General features: G+C 42.7%; 1 protein-coding gene across 32 annotated transcripts in view; it reads right to left on the bottom strand.

Moving 5' to 3' along the window:
- MAP2 (microtubule associated protein 2) overlaps positions 1-21,810 on the bottom strand; it is a 228,360-nt gene that overhangs the window by 162,087 nt on the left and 44,463 nt on the right. For 24 of the 32 annotated variants that reach the window (XM_075756063.1, XM_075756101.1, XM_075756100.1 and 21 more), the window contains one exon: positions 19,167-19,221. The gene's annotated coding sequence lies outside the window, so the exon portion shown is untranslated. Of the gene's footprint in view, positions 1-9,027; positions 9,176-19,158; positions 19,222-21,810 lie in introns of all 32 variants that reach the window. The other 8 variants (XM_075756065.1, XM_075756099.1, XM_075756097.1 and 5 more) reach the window with 2 other exon arrangements.

A 21,810-nucleotide genomic window follows, 5' to 3' on the forward strand; every position in this document is an offset into this window, starting at 1 on the left:
ATGCCAAATGAAACACACAGTCGGAAAACTAAGGAGAGCACAAAGGAAAATACTTTACAAAAAGCAAGAGTCCTTGTGCATTCCCAGAACAGAATCTCAGACTAGTTGAGGCTAGCAGGGACCTCTAGAGATCGTCTAAGTCCAACCTTCTCTGCACAAGCATGGTTGCATTTGTTCATATCAGCAACTATTTATCCAGAAGCAACCCATTTAAGATAACCCTTTGGTCCAGTTCAATTAGAAATGCAATTAAAAAAAATTAAAGTCACAGTCCTGCATGTTAATTGGTCAGTCCAGTGGATGTTAGTCCCTTCCCACTTGAAAACACTGATTTCCACCTTCATTATGAATCATATCACAAGCCCCTGGCTTTACACAGCCCTTAGCTAAACTTGTACCTAGCCTTGAACTTGATATCTGGGACACTACTTTGATGCATTCCTCAGGAGTACCCTAAAAGCATTTTCTGTTACACATAAGAGTATGAGCAAATGAGTCAGCACACACTGGGTGTGAACTTGCATTGCTCTTTACTCCCTGTTCATTTACCTAGGTGTAAGTCAAGAACAACCCCACTGCTGTCAACTGAATTATATCAAAAGAAAGTGCACACAGCCTTCTAAATGGAAGACGCAGTATCATGTTTTATAGCTTGCATAAAACACTGCACGTCATTACAGGCTCACAAAAACATGAGTGGTTTATGTACTATTTATTAAACCATACTTGCTGTCTTAATACAAGAGCAACACAAAAACAAGTAAAAGTCTTCAATACGAATGCAAACCTGCGTGCTTTCTGAAGTCCTGCTAAAGCTTACACTAACAAACACACCCCTTCCATTAAAAGGATTAGGAGAAAAAGAAACTGAAAGGAAAAAAAAAAAAAAGAAATGGAAAAGGATCCAAGACAGAACTCTGAGATGCATAGCAGGTAAGGAAATAAAAAGCATACATCAAGGATTGTGATTTTTTAGAAATCCAGGGATCAGTTCTCAGTCCCAGCTTCATGCCTTGGCAGTCCGATGGGGGCACACAGAGCACCTGCTTTAGCAGACAAGCCTCCAAAGTAATTGCCAGCAAAGCTACCCCTTTGCCAACTGCCCTACACATGCCAGGAAAGCAAGGCTATGGCTGGCATCCTTGCTGAGAATCTCAGCCCCTCACAGAGGTCTCATCACTGCATTCCTTGCTATGAGACCCTGCATCAAGCTGGAGTGGCCCCTTGCTGACACTTGGGGAAAGCCTCTCTGAGGCTCACCACTCCCCTGCCTGTAAAGTGTCTTGAATCCTTTCTTGCTTTGCATGAGTAGAAGACAAGAGAGATGCCTTGGTGACTTGAAGGGTAGAAATGAAAGGTAGGACTCAGTATTGTTAAACTGGAAGGGCAGCTGCCTAAAGGCCCGAAACTGGGTAGATAAAACCACCTATTTGCGTGAGTCCTTGTGGCATCACTTTGATAATGGTTTTCTACTTTTAAAAGGCACCAGGAGCTTTGGAGAAATCAACCACTCAAGGCCTTTGATGTTTCTCAATTAGCTGAATCAACACTAGTACAGCTCTGGAAGTATTGGCACAAACTGGCTTCCACCTACAGAAGCACAAAACCTCTTTCCCTCCTCTGATAATTCTCAAGCTCCTGAAGAACCTGCCTCAACTGTCTGGTCCACGTCGGCATTCACAGATGTCTCCTGGATGGATCCCGTATGCTTCACTTACAGCGCTTATTCCCCTGCCCATGGAGAACATTTAAAATCAGAGCAGGGAGGGGGACAGAATTCTACAGTTCAAATCAGTCTAAAGTCAAACAACAAATCTGTGCATTTCCAAAGATGGGGGTAATAGTGAGAAGTTTAGTTTTGCCAAGGAAAACAAAGCTGGGCAGGTTAACGTGCACACACACCAAGCCTGTACCATCTGAAGCTTCAAGTGTCTGACCTGCAATTAGGAAGGGATTTTGTCTCTCATCTGGTGTGTTGTTAAACAGCTGTAGAGTTCCTCCTCTGGTAGTATAAACATACTTTTTCTTTAGAGAGATGTAATTTGGGTTACACAGGAGAGATTTTAAAAAAAAAAAAAAAGTAGTGTCCTTCCTATGCTCTCAATGCACTATGTGGATGATGTTTGGAATGTAGACATTGCCAGATTGGAATGGACCTGTGTTTCCTCCAAGTTTGTATCCCATCCCCAGACATAGTATACTCCAGACACTGTAGCAGATCATCTCAATTTTTTTTTTTTTTTTTTGCACATTTTGTTCCATTCACTCTGCAGGTTCACTGACTGTGAGGTTGATGTTCTCACGACAGCAGTGGAGTTCAGTAACATCCCTTCTGCACAACCAGAAACCCAGAGCAGAAGGATGTTTAAACAGACAGCAACATTCACACTTAACAGTTCTGGCCACTGCCTAGAAAAAAAAGGTCTTATGTTGGAGTGTAACTTTCATCATGTATGCAATCCCCTAGAGTCTATTTATGGGCTTGAAAATTAAGACTGTACTTGATTATTTTTCTGGAGGGAGGAACCCTATGATTTCCTAAAGTGATGGGAAATAGCAGCGTTCCAAGGCAACTATTTACTTTATTATTTAATGTCCACATTCCTCAGTTTAGCACTTCAAAAATAAATGCCTTTAAACAGTCCACGTGCAGCACTAGCTATACAATTGATTCAATATGTTCCAGTCATCCATGGTTATTTCAGTGCAAAATGAAATCAGAACAAAAACACAACAGAAGCAAACACCTCTGGAGCTCAGAAATAACAAAAAGCCCGTCCTGTTCTTTAAGATATTTTCCACTCATATCAAAGCATTTGTTACTAGAATGAAAGTGAATGAGGCCCTTCCAGCCCAAAGGTGATTTACAAAACAGTTCATGGAAGGAGAGAAAAAAAAAAAAAAAAGTAGGGACTCAGAACAGAAATGTCATCTTGCTAATAACTATTGTTTCTCTATTGAATAGTTTTTCCGTTAGTGAGGATGATTCACAGCAAACACCACTGCCAGCCTATCCCCAGCAGTATTTAGTCAAAATGGTGTTGCAGCTCTCAGAAATAACATGCAATAACCATATTATTTCCTGCAATGCAATGTCAGCCCCGAGTCCATTGCTCTTGCTGTGAAGGCTGCAGCTGTGCCTAACGAAGACCAGAAACGCTCCCCAGCAATGCTTCAAAGCAAAGGTGGCACCTTGTCAAGAGGGCAGAAGTCACACCTCTTCTCAAATCTGCCACTCTGACGATTTATTGCCATTGTAGCACAAAAAATTTGCCAACATTTCATGTTAAAAAGGGCCATTTCAGCATACACTTTTCTGGATGTAATTTATTTCTTCAAAATACATGGAAGCATTTGTTCACTGAAAACAAGTGTCTTAGCGGCTTGAAGGACCAGTACCCAGAAACCACAGGAAAAACATGAAGGCAATTTGACAAATACTTCCTCTTTCCAAGATCAGAGGACCAGATGTGTTCATCCCAGAGCAGCCAGGTTAACAAACATTTAAAACATAATCAACAACTGTTCAAGGCACGAACGTAATGGGAAGAAAATGCAACTGTTGCTAGATCTGACTTGTACATACTGTGCTTCAGATGTCAAATGACACCTAGGACTAAGTTCTCAGCATCTTTTGTCAACTGTTACTATCTATGAGAAAGCAGGGATGTTAGTCTTCCTAATTAAGTACCTGATTACCCTATTGTGGGCACAAACCAGTGTAACTGTTTGCAAGCACCAAAACACACATCATCCTCTGTCCTTTGGTTAGGAAGCCCACCCTTTGCCCTGTGCATATGCTGCATTCTTCCGGCATTTTGCTTGCAGAATATGCAGCTTTCTTGATCCTGTTCAAAGATGTGATGTGCAAAATTGAGGGGGGGCAGGGGGGGGAAAAGCATGCCTGAAGAAGGACCAAATCTTCTCCAGGTAAGGCCACAGCGCTCCAACACTGACAGTATCATCTGTGGAACAGTAACTGTCACGGCACTACCCTGCTTTCCTCCTCTTGTATTTCTAGGAATTTGGCTATCAGAATGCCTTTCAAGCACAATTTCTAACATCATAAAGTCATATCTCCAACCCACCCTCCTGCATGACGTTAACTGTTTTTTGAAAGGTTCCCAGATTCCTAAAGTCTTGGGAAAATGTACAAACTGAGATTGGGTTTAAATACACACATGCCTTGCAGCATGACGTTTCTATAACTGCAGCCAAGATTTCCCTTTACTTTAATGGAAAGTGACTGTTCTAAATGACTCCTCTCTCTCACATCTTCTACCCTCCTGCCCTCCTACTTGGATCTCCTTTTGTTTCCTCACTCTGCCCATACATTCAGACCTCTTTCACTGACACAGTGCTTTAGATTACTGGATTCCTTTTTCACCCTCAGTGCAAGTCCCCCAGCTTTATTCACTAGAGCCAGGTGAATTATCAGGCCTGCTACTGCAACTACTTACATGTTCACAGACCCTTATTCACGTAACATGGTACATCAATCTAAGTGTTTACTGTGTCAGGAACAAAACAATTTTGGCTACAGTAATACAGAATTACTTGGACCTGGCTTTAGCTTGGCAACGATAACCAGCATAGCAAAGGCTTTGCTCTCATCTGCTCCCATCAGCTGATGCTGACTTTATGATGTGGCTCAAAAGCTTAATTAAACATCATCAGGATACATATTATCTTCACAGATTTTGTTGGTGCCTTTTAAAACTGTAGCCTGGCTGGGTGTAAGAACCATTATAGTAACAGATTGCCAAATGGAAACATCCTTTTTTTTTTTTTTTTTAAATAAAAAAAGGAAAGAAAATAGGGGGGGAGAAAAAAAAAGAAGAAAAAGCTGGTAAAAATAGAACTGGCTGGAAACCAGAGACCACAAGAAGAGCTGGCTTACAGGAAATTGCCCTCATCAGTTACTAGATGGGAAATTTTTTCCCATGTATTACATGGATCATGCAGAGACAGGGTGATTTTACACAAAAAAGTGTATTATCTCAGGATGACCTAGCTTGCCATCTTGTATGGTTGGGAAGAAGTGGAATGGAGAGGCTGTTCCTTTTCTGTCCATACCAGCAAAGCTGAAAGAATCCCAGAAGATGCTTTGTCCATTGCAGTAGCAAGTTTCAGTGACTTAAAACAAAAACACTTAAACATTTCGGCCAACATAAAGCATCAAAGTCTACAAAACAGTAACAGATACACCATGAAACAGAGGTGTAGGGACTCTGACTTCAGTGGTTCTGCTCCTATGAGGGAGTATTATTCATAGTAATAATGTCTCGTTTGTTCAGGTCTTTACATGCTGTGTCATTGCAGAAGTATTACTCCTGTTTTCACTGTGCCAGTCTAATTGAGCTTAATAGCATATTACTTAGCGAGAGCTACAGGCAAAGCTTACCTATTGCCTTTTAATACAAAAATGCTACATTTCCTAACTTGCCAATACCAGTGGTTTTGTCACAGAATGAGCAAGTGTTTGCATAAACGTGGCTACTGTTGCATGATGGGTTCAAAGCTATGAATGAACAAATAGCTAAATCTCCTCCCAAACAGACAGCTTTTGTGATGTGCAATCATAATCACAATTTGGCTCTATCGTCTGGCTGGGACTTCAAGCAGCTTTTACTAGTTACTCCTCGGTGCTCTGCAGGCAGTAAACTGTAGGCTTCTCTCAAAAAAATGCCAAACTATTCACTGACAATTTGGTTTTGTTTATGAAACCAGTTCTCCGAACAGCAATGCTGCTAACACACATGTAACAACAGCACACTTGCTCCACGGTTCTGCAGCATGGTTAAGTGTATCATTAGCCCCATTTTTATATTGCTTGAGGTCACCTGGGAAGTCAATAGCAGAGCTGGGTTTTGAACACAACCCACCTGAACGCTACTCTCCCTTTTTGTTGGCCATGAGACCGACATGCACAGTAATACCATACGGTGCTCTGCCTGTATCACTGCCCAAAACCAGTCGTGGTCACAAAGATTCCTTCTACATACACAGCAAACTTTGGATCAATCCTGCTATCGCACTACTAAAGAGCAAGAAAAGCCAAGACTGTTTTCCACCACTTGCTGAGCTTCCATCACCTTTTTTTTTTTTTTTTTTTTTTTTAAGGCCGATTCTATTATTTCCATTATGTGGCTCAAAATTGTCATTCCTAGAAGAGCCATTCACCAGTTTGGTCTAGGTAATTCCACCATCCCCAGCATTTTTTTTTCTATATTTCTTAAGGACCACATTCTGCCCCCCATACACATACTAACTACCACCTTCTTCCCCAAATGCATGGCTGTAGAGAATCTACAAGGTTTTGTAAAGTATGAAAACTGCTAAAAAAAGATCCTGAAGTTTTTCACTAGTTCTTTACACGCAGGCTGTGCTGTACTAACTTTATCACAGCAAATTCCCCATCAACTCAAACAAATACATAAGGAACAGCCAGTCACTGTCAGGCCTGTTCTCCTTGTCAAGGACGACACCAGCATACGTCACCTCTGGAATCACATCTACAGGGAGCTCTGGCACTGCCCCTGTCCTGTCCTACAGCACGGCTCATTTACCTGGCTCTGAGCACTGACCTTAATGGTCTTTTTTATTTCCTAGCTGCTGCACTCCCTGCAGCTTACACCATCTAACCTCATGATGGTAAATAGTCACAGCCTGTGTTCTGTGCTCAGGCAAAATTTTCATCTGCACTGCTTCATCTGGCATAATTTTCCTAGATTTTGTTATTTCTGCCTGAATAAGCTATTTCCTCATCTCTGCGTGATTTTTTTTTTAAGTTCTTATCTCTATTTAATGTCTTTTCCACCCCATCTCCTTCAGTACCCAGGAAGCCTACGGACACCTGAGCAGCTAACCTGTCACAGATAAGAACACCCCTGCTATTTACCAATTTGTTTCAAAGCAGAATACTATAAAAATCTCTGCTCTGCCCTGAGGAGCAGAAGAAAGGTCACGCCTTCTACTGTTTTCCTGCTGATAATCCAAGCAAGCTTTCTTGTTCGATTTGCAATCACCACTCAAAGGTCCTGCGGTTTAAAAGCACATCCTGGCACAATGCAGCACGCACGCATTATGCAAGACCCTGACGAGATACACAGTCACAGGTGCTCTGTGGAGAGACACAGCACCCCATAAAATACAGACCGGTCTCTGCACACAGGGACAAGCATAGCCACCATCTCCCAAGAACTCACCAACACACCTGTCCACTGGCCACCAGTGAAGAGGGTCTGCAGCATACTTTTTAATCAAGTGGAGATCAGAAAACATCTCTAGAGGAGGGCAAGATTTAAACAAGAGAATCAAAGACAGTTTTAAATCAAAGTTGCAAACGTGATGGTTCCCACACAAAAAGAGTCTACCAGCACACATCTTGAGATAGGCAGAGTTCACGTAATCCTACAAAACTAGGCAGCCTATTTGCAGAAGAAATCAACTGGAGCTGAACAAAGCAGCTTTTCTAGAAATGCAAGCACTGACATTTTACAGGCTGCTTCTCAAGAACATGGATTTATTTCACAGTCAAAATATTTTGTTCAATCTGCCTGGAGAACAGGCCAGGAACAATCTGACCAGACCAGGTCCCAAGCCCTTTCATTAGCACAGCAGCATCACCTTTGTTTATCCCCCTGTATTTTCAGACTCCTAAGTAGATGACAGCCTCCTGAGATCTGTTGCTCTTGTGAAAGTTGATATGAAAAACACACTGTGGGCTAACATCTCCTGAGAATCTCTTCATTATGTATGCACCTGCAAACACAAAACTCAGAATTTCACCCCACTTCCCCGTGTCTTCCAATTCCACACATGGCACTGCTGAACCTATACTTGAATCCCAACTTCCAGCTGCTGTATAAAGCTAATTAGGAAGTTAATACTGCTTCCTGATGGAGGCAGACAACCTAACAGAGGCAGGGCAGTGTCTACTCTGCACCATTACAGACAAGGACATACTTGCCACCCCTTAGCCTTACAGCAAGGGTTCAGCTACACCGACCTGGCTACAGGGCTGAGCCACATTGCCCTTTCTGGTAGAAGGTTCAGCAAAATGCCACCCCCTGCTCTGGCTCCTAAGGGCTCTGCACAAAGGGGAAATGGAGGATTTGCACACAGGCCAGCAATATTTCCAGCCCTGTATGGCTAAGCTTAGGTTTCCCTGCTCGAAGACTCTAAACCGATGTTTAAAACTGAAAAATACCCCACTGCTTTTTGAAAACTTCTGGACCAGCTCTCAGTCAATCCGTTTTGTCTAAATGTCCCTCTGCCTTTTTTCTTTTTTCCCCCCTTGCAAGAGCAAGTTCTATCCACAAAGTCATGCACTTTAAAAATGTCCTGAACCCACAAATCACAGTTGCTGTGCCCAGGCACATGATTCATAACCACAATAAAATTGTCTGAGGCTTGCCTACTCTCTTCTGCACTGACACTAATTCTAAAGATTGAAAATGAGATGCAGATTGCTGCTTCTGCAAATATACTCTGTAACCTTCATGAGAGCTGGGTAACCTTCAGTCTCAGCTTCATTCTTTACCTGCAAAACATATACCATACAGGTGAGCTACTACCCTTGGCATCTCCCATGCATCTCTTCTCTCCATCATTAAGCTGAATTACAGCAAAATACAAAACTTGTTCACACTCAGAGAAGAGCTCCAAGATGCTACATTTTTGTAACATCAGTGTCTCCAGACACAGGCTGGAGAAAGTAGCTTCTGGAAACACCACACGGAACAGAAGCCTTCTTAAGGCAGCCCTTAACCTGCTGCTTATGGACAGATACTCACTGAGGTTACACAGCAGCAAAGAAGCACTCCAAGAGCCTACAATAAGGCTGGTCACAACCGTCTGATATCCTTCAGCTAAAGCTGCAGACAGCATGACGTTCACATTTGAATATGCCCAAAGAGATTACAGTTTAAAAAAAGACTGCACCAACTATGTCAGTGGCCAGTGTCTGTGATCTGTCAAAAAAATACTGCTTCCAAAAAGGAGTGATGCATCTTCAAAATTCACCTTTTCAACTGGGAATACAGAGATGCTTACACACACAACAGCAGCCCCCCAGTGCCAGTAAGAGCTTTCACTCTTTTCACAGGCATAAGGACTCACTGAAGAAGGATGGGTGAAGTCAGCATGAAGGAAACAGACATCCCGCTCCTGACTTCCATCTAAAAAAAAAATAAAAAAATCAGAGTTTGCCTCTACCCCAAGTAAATTTATTGACCACACAACTTGTCCAGGCAACCTGTGGGGTCTAAATGGCACGTCCCCTGTGAAACCCATGGGTCTCCAACCAGGCAGCCCCTCCACGTATCGCTCAGCTGAATTTGAGCCTTCTTGCCTCAGAGAACAGGCTGCAAGGTCCACCCAGCTTTACACCTGCTGCTTTCATTGCAGCCACGCGATACAGAGGAGAGTTGACTCCAGGGGTCCCAACAGTGGTGCCCTCCCACCAAGAGGAGCTGGGGACTCCCCCCATTTCTTTTTTATTGCTCTCTGGCCTTTCCAGCCAGGAGCGATACAAGGACTTAGGCAGTGCGAGTTCATCAATCAGGTCCAAGCGGGGAGCTGGGTACAACAACTGGTAAGCAGCTTCTGTTTGCACATTGGTTTTTTTATCATCTTCCTGAGTGGGGGGGGGTTTGCTTCATTACAGTAGCCAAGAAAATGCAGAGTTGCTTTGACTGAGGTACAGAACACACTTTCTTTTCCTTTACCTTTTTTCTTTCAAACGTTTGCAGTTACCCCAAAGAACACAGTGAAAAAAGTAACATTTCTGCGCAGGGACAAATAGGCTACAGGATTTCTCCAAACTGCAAATTATTTTATTATTTGTTAAGGATTAGCAGTGCTGTAGAGACCGGCCAAACACTTCAAACTCAGCTCTAGATTTTGTTTTGAAACATCCTTTAAATGAAAGGTGTTCTCCCCTGTACTGCACTTGTAAAAACAGAATCACTTTTATCTATTCACTGAGACACCAGAAAACTATTTTAAAAAGGGATGGAATTGCCCATGGCAGGCAGAAACAAACAAGTCAAGTTCCTGTGCAACAGTACTTTTATGAGACTTACTTCTTCCATCTCACACTGTGACAGATGAATACTGAAAGCAATCTTACATCTTGTTCCATCAGCACATGAGACACCTAATAAATCCCAAGATGTAGAAAACACCCAGAAGGCCTTTTTTTTTCTGTTTCTTTTGGCTGCATAATTACAGGCAATAGTTACTATATTCATGCTACCACCCCTTCTGCCCTTGCAGAAATAATAGGCAAACAATGTGAAAAATACAAAAGATACCAGGGGAAAAACTAATTGCTACCTTTTGTGTAAATATAGGACATCCTTCAGGCATCTGTCTGGCTTGTACAGGATCCAGTGCTATTCTTTCCAGAATGGCTTGATCCAAGTAATTTATTTTCTTAAATGGTTTATTTGCATAAGACTGCGAGACACCTGACAGCAGGCAAAAAGCAGCCACAGCAGCAGGTGCTGCACTGATCTCAGGCCTCGGTGCTGATTAACACCAGCAGAGATGCTGATCCCAAGAAATACATAATCGCTGCTCATGGCCCGTGACTGTTTTCCTAGCCCCGGTAGCTTGTTCTCTGCCATGCACACAGGCACTTCTTTTTCAGCCCCAGACAGCACAGCAAAACTAAAGGGCCTGCCATGGGATGGCAGCCTGGGGCTTCTGCTGCCCACACAGCCTACAACAGCGTTCCAGAGGGCCTGGAAAGGCAAAACAAAGACGCCAGACCCTGCTGGCAGAGTTTCTGATGGATTCAGGAAGGCCAGACTTCAGAAAACGGGAAACATTAATCCCATGGAAAGCAAGAAGAAATCATGGAGACACGTTGCTGTGCGATGTCTTCCCAGCCCTTCACACTAAACCAAAGCTGAGGTTCCTCAAAGATGGGTCCTCGGCACCACTACCGTAACTGGTTATTGTTTTAAATTTGGTAGGCATTACGTTCCAATTTGACTAGCCTGACCAAAAAGAAAGCAAACCCTCCACCATATGCTCACCACTACCGCCAGCCTCTGAGACCCGCAATAATGAGAACAGTATAAAGGCTTTCCTGTTGCTATGTTACAGATGTTGCTCGGTATCTTCATGGTGGATTTCTGAGACTCAAGAGCCTGTTTCCTGGCTGTTACAAATGCACATGGGTGCAAGTCTGTTGAAATCAATGGAGCTACAGCAATTTCAGAGATAAATAAGCATCTGGCCCTGATGCTTCGAGCTTTCTAGCACAAACACAACATGCACAATTGCATTCTGACATGAAGAGCTTAAGCACGGCCATCTTCAGTTTCAGCTCTTGCTTATTATGAAAATGCGTAATTGTTAATACAAAAATACTAGTAGAATCAGTCAGAATTGTATTTAAAAGTTCAAGCTTTCCAGGTCAGCTCCCACAGCTAACATACGAAACTTGCCTTTGTATTTGCTTGAGAAAAGCAACAGTTTCCTGGTTGATGGGTTGGGGTCCATATTTTCTCCTTCTGAGCACAGTATAATATGCCTCAGATGCATGCATCCCTGTTCTAATTAGAAAAAAAATAAAAATGTATACATGTATCTGTCCATACTGTTACTGTTTGCACTATGGAGCTATTTCTTAGTTGAGGATAAGCTGTTAATTAAGATGTACAGTGGAAACAGGCACTTTGATGGAAGAGACAACAAAGCACTGCATGGGGCTCAGGAGATTGGAGTCTGATCCCGGCTGGGCTGCAGACTCGCCTACTGTCTGCAGATAATATTAATGTCTTGAGACGTGCCTCATTTCCTTGCATGCAAACTGGAGATACTAATGCTCCTTTGTACTTCAGGAATGGATCTCCAAGGAGGCTCGCTCCTCTTTAACCCTCTGTCTGCCTCAGCTCTGGAACTAAACACCTTCATGAAAGAGTAACATAGCATTTTTCTGGCTCCGTAAGGAGCTGCATGCTGCTGGGGAACATAGGCTTCCCTCTACCCACAGTCTTGTACCATGAGTTCAAACTCATTTATGACTCAGTGCAAGTTTGGTTTTGGAAACAGTCAACCCCTGCACCTTCCCATTTACCTCCCATCCCACTCCACAGCAAGGATTTTGGGGCAGACACTATTCCCTGACTGGTATTGTTCCAAACCAGCCTCAAGTCCAAAAGCCTTTACCCAATGCAAGCATTTAACCTCACAGAATCTTGCCTCCCATCTGGCTCCTATCCCCACTGCACGTATTCCCAGAACCTTTTCTAAAGGAAGATCATAATTTAGTTCAGCAGGTATCTCAAAGAAAAGAAGAAAAAAGAAGAAGAAAAAAAAGCAGCACCACTGTGTTGCATCGTATCTTCCCTAGCTCTGAGCTTTTCATTCAAGTAGCTGCAAAGAGTAGTCCGAGTGCAACAGCTCAACTAAGAGCACGTGAATGAGTTGAATTCTTCCCTAAAATTCTGTGCCACAGCAAAATCTCTCCTAGGAGTGCACTTAAAAAGTGAGGATTGGGATTTTCACATTTTCAGCCACACAATTCCACTCGCCTATTGTTGAGAAGGGCCTTTGGAAGCCTTAGCTCAAAGCAATCACCACTGCAGCATCAAAGTGTGAGATAACAGCATTTATATCATGGCTAGCAACGCAAAGCACTGTGTTGTACAGCATTTTGATTGTAGCCCTACCTGTGATGGTAAAGCAGGTGTACCAGCAAAGTGTAAAGAGCCCCTTGTGCAATAATGGTTAAATAAGAATGACAGTGGATGGACCTCTAAAACAAGTGTTTTCCTCTTTTTTGGTTAGGGTCAAAAACGCTATGAGGTCCCACTCATGCTCAACTCTCTCAACTCCTAGGCTAACATTCCCCATACTGACTCAGACTGCACTCCCTAGAAGCATAGGGCTGACCTGATTTCATCAGGATGCAAGACATCAGTCCTAAGCAGGCTAGGAATTATAAACCAAATGACTTGACAAAGTTATTTCAGCTACACACAAATACCCAGAGGAGAGGTAACAGAAGACATATGATTTGTGTATCCTGAAAAGTGTTATGTGTTTAGTTCATACAGTAAAATAACCAGATCATTATAATAGTAAAAATGCAAATCAGTTCCAAGCAAAAGCAGTGGGGACTTGGGCAAAGTTTTACAGTGAAATAACTCTTGACTTTATACATTGTTCAGACAAATGAACTGAAGCTCAGACAGATGAATTCTACAATTCACCTTTCAAAGTCTGAAAATCAAGAATTTGGCGAATGGCTTCCGCTAATCCCATATGCTTCCAAGGCAAGAAGCGACATTAAAAGAGATACTATAATGCCTTTAGATAATGAGGGAAGTTTATGCTTGCAGTGGTCAAGAGCTAGAAGAAAAACAACCAATTCTTCCTATGACTGTAATTTCTCCTCTCTCAGGATGTCATCCCTTCTCTTACACACCTGGCCACATGGCAAATCTGACATTCCCTTTAGGCAGAGCTGCACTGAGACCCGCCATACTGCCCTATCAGATCAAATAATTTTAACTCTGGTTCTGTTGTTACTGGTAACAGGTGGGAAAAAAAAAACCCTACAAGTGACTTTATGGGAGAAAGGAAAGACTCTTAACATATTGCCTGTTGAGTGTTAACCGTTCCAGAAATGTGTGAAGACGTAAGGAATAGAGATAAAAATCTATGAACAGGATATGAGTCGGTACTGTAAGTAACTGAAGAGCTTCTATTTCTGAGTGCTACACACTGAAGTGCTTTCTCCCCACCAATAACAAAGGATATTCAAGTCATAAAGGCATTACAGCCGCTATGCTCAAAGGCTGTAAGTGAAGCAAACCTTGCAGATAGAGATAACATCTCCTACAGCTGGGGGGAAGAAAAAAAAACCACCAAGCTAAGCTTTCAGGAATAGACACTTTTATCCATGTCTTTACCACTCACCTGCAAACTTGCCTGTTTTTCCTGCTATATCAGATAATCTCATAAAAGATATTTTCTCTCTCCAAAGAGACTTATCTTGCTTAATTTAAACTTTTCAGGTTAGAATTAAAGGGCATAATGTCTCTCTTCTTTAATACTGTCTCAGAAGACGTCACTGCTGTATTACAAAGAAAGGGCCTGGCTCCTACTCCCATTGAAGTCAAGAGCAAAGCTCCCACTCATTGCTACAGAAAAGGATCTTATCAAAATTGTTATTATCCTACTGGCTCTCAGCCTCCTAGTATAACATGCAGGAGGTAACAAGGGATATGTTTTTAGCCCACTGAATTACTAAAGAATAAAATAAAAAATATATATTGTAAGGGCCTACTGGCTGGTCTAGCAATTTATTCCACATAAATGAACTACATCGGAGTGTTTGAAGATTGAGTATTAAGTAGAAGCAGACACTTGCAGTTCTACAATATGTTGTTTCCTTTTAAAAAGAGTTGTGTACCACCTGTTCCTTCCATTTGCTGTTTTTTGCTGAAGACATTGCTGGCAACGAAATTAGTCATCAAAAAACAACCCACAAACACTTACTTGGTTAACTAACTAGCACTCGGGAGCTGCTGGCGCCAATAAGAACAACTTCCTCAGATACTCCCTCAAATATTTTTCTAGCCCTCCCTCTGGGTTTCACACCTGGTCTTTGGTAGAACATTAACTCAAGCATTTGCTACTGCTCAGAAAATTGCTGGTTTTTTAACTCTGCATCTTTATACACTATATGCAATCTCAATGAAAAACAAAGTGGCCCTTAAAAAGAGCACCTATTTTTGTACATTCATAATCTCAGGCTTTGAATTCAGTGAGTGGGGTTTGGACACGTAGTCCAAATGCCCAGGTGCACTTGAAAGAACAAAAAAACCAAGCCAGTTCTGCTGCTGTGCAGTATCAACATACTTGTGCTGACTTCAGTAGAGCCATGACAATTACAAATCCAGTCCATTAGATCCAATACTGCAAGTATAGCTGGTTCAGAGTCACACGGGTGCCAGCTGGCTTGCCTGCACTACTGGAGAAAAGATACTACAGCCACAACCCTCATTCAACACGTCCCACTTCGTTTCCTTCCTGGCATGGGTCCTAGGGCAGACGGGCTTCCCTGGTCCCCATCCAACCCACAGGCTTCTGGGGAGGAGGGCATCACGCAGGCACCCTTCCTGCTTTTCCATGTACGAACACAGGTCTGCAAGGTGTGCTCTTGGTCCACCAGACAGGGCTGGTTAACATCGCAGTTTGATGGCCCCCATTCTAAACTGCTGGATGCAGCCCAGGACACGTCTTTTTCTAACTCTTCAGCATACTGGCCAGACCACAGCCATCCTGCCGCCCAGGGCTAACAGGAGTGCCCCACTGAGAGTGCAAGGCAGCACGCTGTACATCCCGGCAAAGCGCTGCTGGGGGCAACCACCACAAGAGATCTCTAGATGGAGAAACTCTGCCCCTCTCTGCCCCACATGAGAGGAGCGCTTGAAACAACAATACAAGGAGCACTTCTGAACAGCTGGATTTTTTTTTTTTTTTTGTAAGCTCAAGTTCCTTGTGACTTCAACATGAACAGCCAAGGCTCAGCCTAAATAGCTTCTGCCTCACGTGACCCTCTAAGGTATTTCACAACCCTGAGTATCAAACCAAAGGATGCTGGATGTGATGTCAATGCCTTCAACAGAGAAGCAGGTCTGACTTTCTCTTTTCCCTTTTCATTTTATGACAACGAGAAGAATATCACACAGGAAATCTGTAACAGAGAAAGGAATAGACCTAAGGACAACATCCTTGGGTTTTTGGCCATGTGGACCATCCTTACTCCCCCCTATACCACACACGTGGCATTGCCTTCCTCCTTAGGAACCTCTGCTGTGGGATCTCTTTGCCTTCTGAATCCCTTTACACTTCCTGTTCCCAGAAGCAGAGAAAGAGACTAGTAGTGATGAGCATGTGAGCAGCTCCAGAAAACAACTTGAAGTGCATCATCTGGAAACTAGGGAACCAGTACACCCCGGTGCAATGACACTTAGATTTCTCTAAGAGATCAGGTGCCTTGTTACAATCATTTATTCGTTGTGCTATAGCAGACCACTTTTACAAGACAAACGGCCCAAAAGAGCAGCAGTTTTGAAGAAAGAAGCACAAAAGACTCCATAGCATAAGCAGTGATCACAGTTCTCGTATCACTCTTAACAGTGTAGAGGTAAATGCTCAGCTAGATCTGTCTGTTTATAGGGCTTGTAAGAACATCAGCTCACTCACTTTCTTCATATCTCACTTCAACGCAGAACAGAGGCATCCAAAGAACTAAAAGCTTTTTCTAGATTCAGTAGAGAGAGAGGGGTGAAAAATGGCTCCACCATATGTGGAGAAAACGGCTCAACCATATATGACCTTCACGGGCCTCCTGAGATGCTAATCTACAGACTCTGCAGGAGGAGAGCAGGGCAAGCACACTTCTTGTGAGCAGCAGTCACCCAAGGGCCTAGTGTTTAGCTAGGTCTTTGGGCTTTTGATAAAATTCTCTCCATTTTTTTTTGTTCCTACCACATGGAAATTCACCATGAATTAGTACAGGACTGGGAACTATTTCCTACATACACTCATGTATGTAGTTCTTCCTGTGAAATATTCTGATAAGGTTTAAAACATGGTTTTGTTGCTTTTTTTTTTTTTTTTTTCAGATTCTCAGTAAAACGCAACTGTTGCGCTTACATATCACATTTTGTTTTGATGATTTGGTTTTATTGCCCAGCAAGCGTGAAAAATTAGATAGTATTTAGGTTCAGCATGTGCCCGAGTTTGCAGAGACAGGCCTGAGACAAATGGTCTTGCTTTCATTCCTTTGTGCAAGATACACAACTGCTGTATGTGATGAGCAAGAAGGAGAGGAAAGGTGCTTTGGTGCAGTCCAGAAAGCGATGCAACCAAGAAATGCGTGAAGATTTTTTCTGTGCCATTACGTGGGCTGTGTACAAGGTTAAGAGAGGGTTATAAAGGAGGGTTATCAAGACAAAAGGGAGAGTTGAACATTTAGCGTGCTGTGATTTCAACATCCCTTAGATTCACACAGAAGAGGGAAAGAAAATAGTATCAGATAGAAGAACTAACAAGATTCAAAGTTTAAAGCGTTTATTCAGCCTTGGTCTGGGGCTGTTCTTGCAGCCTGCACTCACTGTTTGATCTGCTTACTAAAATGGGATTTAGGCAACCAATTATTTAATTAAAGAGAAGCTTTTTTGCTCTCTCCATTTATGCAAGAACATCTCATCTCCACATGATAAATTGAGCAGCTCAAACACAGCTGAAAGTACCCCTATTCTGGGCACTGAGAGTATTGGATTACTACTCACTTCGAAGAGCAGATAGGAGTTTGCCTACCCCTTTCAGCCAACAGCTCAGCCTGCACTGACTTTCTTGGTTACATGCATCGCTGTTTGTGATGAGCTTTTGGTAAGACCAGACAGCACATCCAACACCTGCCATCAAAACTTTTGAAGCTCAGACTTGCACCAGTGAATTAAAATGCAGGATGAACTCTCCTCAACTTCACCGTTGTTCTTTGCAAAGAGCATCCACCAAACAGCTTCCTCTACACTTTAAGCTCAGGTCCTCAAATCACTCTCTCTAATTAGTTATTGGGCTTGGCCTCATTACAGCTTTGAAAGACCCAGCTCTTCCTGACCATTTAACTTTTTGCCTATGAGTCATGTTCAATGACACACAGAGGCTGACAAGGAGCAGCTAAAAGAAGCGTCTTGCACTCACTGAAATAAAAGCTAGACCTTTTCTTGCCAGACAAGGATTAATACCACAAGCAGGACCCTGGCAGTTTCATTTCAAGTATGATGACAACTGGAGGCTTGCTAATAAATTTTCACAGCTCACCTATTTCACCGCCTTCCACAAACAGATGAGACAAGGCTTACAAGACTATGGCAATTCTTTTTAGCGTCTTGAAAATACAAACTACGTCTGCACTGCAGCCCTTCACAGTTATAATGCAGTATTTCAGAGCTGGCAACGATCTCTGCACTCTGAAACATCCAGCAGAGATACTGCTGCTCTGCACTGAAATACTCCTGCTTACTCTCCTACTGTGGACATGTACTCTAGAAAGACTCATGCCTTCAGACACAGGAAAAAAGAACTATCACCTACAAGAGAGAAATGACAGGCTGTAGTAAAAGCAGCAATGCTGTGGCCAGAAGAAACTGGACAACGGATCTCCTGTTTTTTACTGCATTCCCCACCCTAGAAAGGAGGAGGACAAGAAATCAGCTCCAGGAAAGAAAAAAACAAAACCTATGACTTCATCATGGCTGTGCAGTTTCACCAGATAAACCTGGTGCTTGAAAACTTCAAGTAGCTGAGATCAGCACTCTTCCTGGCTGAAGAGGAATGATCAAATAATTGTTCTTACAACAACCACTGGATAAAGTGAAAATGGTATTGACTGGCTGTCTTTGTGTTGTTTTTCACTTGAGTCAATCAAATAACCAAAAGCTGTCTACACCCATTACACAAACCCTCCTCTGAATAGATAATGCCAGGGTGCAGTGGGAAATCCAGGGATCAGCATTTCTTTGCATCTGTGCTGCATTGCAAGTTTCTGTAGTCTGTAAACAACCTCAATAAAACATTTCAACAAAGCAGAGCAATGAACCCTCAAACAAGGTGAGCATGTGGTGACTGATAAGACGAGTACTCAGCACATGTTGCGGAGAATATTTTTGGCAACCATGAACCCTAAATTTGAAGCGCGAGAAGAGGAAAATGCCACATCATAGATTCAGCTTGCAGTGCTTGCACTCAGCAGCACCAGCTTTTGGTGTACAAGCTCAGCTTGTACTGCCAATAGAACATTTCCTACAGAAAACAGATTCCTGCACAAAACAGCTGGCAAAAATCCCAATGCGCTTTTATCTTCACCTGTTTCCACCTCTGTGCCATAAACACCTTCACTGTACAGCCCAGGAAATGTATGTATTCTCTTTGTTTAAAACACCACCAAAACACATAACACGCGTACATGCGGAGATAGGAGGAGTCCCGTCAAACTATCTAGTTTTGTTTGAACAAGCCACAGAGATTCATTAGGCAATTCATCCTAGTAAAGTCAAGATGTACAGCATTTCCAGTGCTCTGGAATGACTGATACGAGACCGACAAAAATCAGAAAACCTACCTTTTTGTGTCGTTGTCACGTTGTCAGTCACAGGATAGTTTAGTTCAGGTTTCCACAATCTGAAACAAAGCAAAAGGTCTCCGTTAGTGGCAGCTATTAAGGGCAAAGGTTCTCATCTTATTACATGAGTTAAAGACTCACGAACTGCAGCATGTGATTAACAAAATATCTTCCTCCTCTGCTTTTGGTAACATGTGCAAAGTCACATCAGGCTCTCCTTTCCAGTGCCTAGAACCTCTCCTGCCATCACAGCTCGCATCCCTTTGTATGCATCAGACCGTGTCCCACTGAAAAGCTTGGGCCTTCAGAATGCCTAGTCTCATATAAAGTGGATATCCACAGAAAAGCAGATTCCACTGAAACATGGGCTACACTGATGGTTTCTGTTAGGATCAGAATTTCACAGAAACAACTAAACTCCTTCTTCCTCTTCAGAAAGGATAAGATCTGCAGGCAGAAGAGCTTTCACATATCCACATTTGCTGTGGATGATTCACTAAAAGTTACAAAAGATGGTAACAGCAACAACCAAAAGTACAAGGAGCCAGCAAACAAAGAACATGGATCATATGACCTCAATTTACCAAAAGCTTTCTTGTTTCCAGGAATCCCACAGTTATATCATGCAGTAGAAAATGATGTGCTTACAAGCTGCAGACTAGACCGATGGGACCTATAAATTGAATATCATGTAATTGAGTATCATGTACCATGGAAAAGCTGCAATGGGGAAATGGTGCTGAGCAGTCACAGAGCAGAACTCTCTCTGGTGCTACAGCTGCTTATTGCATGACCTTGGTCATATCCTTAACTACTCTGTGCTCTAGTTACTCCCATATCTTACAATGAGTATAATATCATCGCAAGAGCATAAATGAGGATTAATTACTGCTTTGCAAATCCTGGGAAGGGCTGGGGCAGGGGAGAAGCACCTATAAAGTGTAAATTGTTGGTACTTATGAATTGCATTGAAGGAGAGAGGACAGACTTCCCTTCCCAGCTTCAAGCCAATAGCCAGCAAATGGACCATTTTCCAGTACTATCACCCTTAATCAGCACGCACCCTACCTACAGAATTAAATTCTGCCAGAACATGGGTAACAAAAAAACAAACAAACAAAAAATCACAGCTGAAAAAAGCTATACAAGATATTCACTGCTTGACAGGGGAAGGGTGTGGAGAAGATAAATGCTAGCAGGAATAAAAACGCTTTGTATTTTTAGTCAACTTTGCTATGTCTCACTGTACCCATGAACATAGGGATTGCCACTGAAAGGAACAGGAGTCTTGTCTCTGACTATCGAACTTAGAAATTAAGCATTTCATTTCACAGAAAGGTAGTGAAGGGCAGATTCAGTGTCTTGCCAAAGTTAACATGAGGCAGTGAGCAGAAAGCAAGGACCCCATCCCTGCCTCCTGCTTTTAAGCATGGGGCAACTTTCTGTAAGGAAAAAAAGACTAAGTCGGTATTGCACACTGCTGTCATAACTGAGGATAAAGATGGAGGTGTAACCAGGAGAAAAGCAGAAGAAAACTCAAGCTCAACTATTTATTCTTTCCTCCCAATACCAGAAAATGAAAAGTCAGTTCTTGTAATATGCTGGCCAGGCGTGGTCCCTATTATCTTTCGTTAATTCCATATGTCTGAGAAGGAAATCAGCTCTAAGCCGGTTAGACTTGCTAAATGAGATTTGTCTAAGGCCCCACCCCTGGGTGCAGTGTCATGCACCAAAGATTTGGCATTCTCTAGGAAGATGCTACTTGTCCAGACACTGCTGTTTATGGTCAGCAAAACCCAACCATCTAACAAGTCATGTGTAAGATTCCCCTCTTGAGCAAAACCCCATTCAGCACCTCCTAATCTCTGAGGAGCTCCCAGTCCATATCCAAAGCAAGAGATGAGTAGGGATGTACCAGCAGGATCCCTTTTATAAAGCTTCTGATGAGCGTATGATAGACAAGCACACAATCCTGGCACCTCCAGCAAGCAGAACTTCCAGCACCTTTAAGACCCAGTCCACAACATGTACTCCTTAAGAGACTGTAGACACATCCTAATATCTTGGGTCATGATAAAAGGGAAACAGACTTGATGCTAGCAAGATAATACAGCTGTGAAACACCGATCAGACACCCATTTACTTTTCTGCTACAGTTACACTCAGTTAAGTCTGCTTCAGGAACCTCAAGATTCTCAGAATCACAGCCCTGACTCATGCAGCCTGTGGTGAACACCCAGGACACGTTTAGGAAAAGACTGCTAATAAATAAAGTTCCATGCCAATTGCTTGTCTCAGAGAAAACACAATTAGCACTGCTACGTGTTGGCATTTTGTCTTCTGAATACTTGTTGGCTAATAAAATCTGGAGTTGTTTTTCAAGAACACGCCTATATTGAATAATTTATCTACCCCTTTCCTGTGACTACAGTGGCATTTGCTAATGCTGTCAGCTATTATGTGAAGTTGGTGTTCCTGCAAAGAGTCACACTGACAGATCTGGTTAGCAAAGTCTTTCACTAACAGCGCTCCAGTAACACACGAGAGGAAAATAAAGTTGTCCAGTATTTCCAATCTTCCAGCCTACAAGAGAGCCCCAAGGGAGGGGCACGTGCTATGAAGACAGCTGTGCTTGTCCAAAATATCCA

Source organism: Balearica regulorum, chromosome 6, assembly GCF_011004875.1.
Source record: "Balearica regulorum gibbericeps isolate bBalReg1 chromosome 6, bBalReg1.pri, whole genome shotgun sequence".
In the NCBI taxonomy this organism is placed as follows: domain Eukaryota; kingdom Metazoa; phylum Chordata; class Aves; order Gruiformes; family Gruidae; genus Balearica; species Balearica regulorum.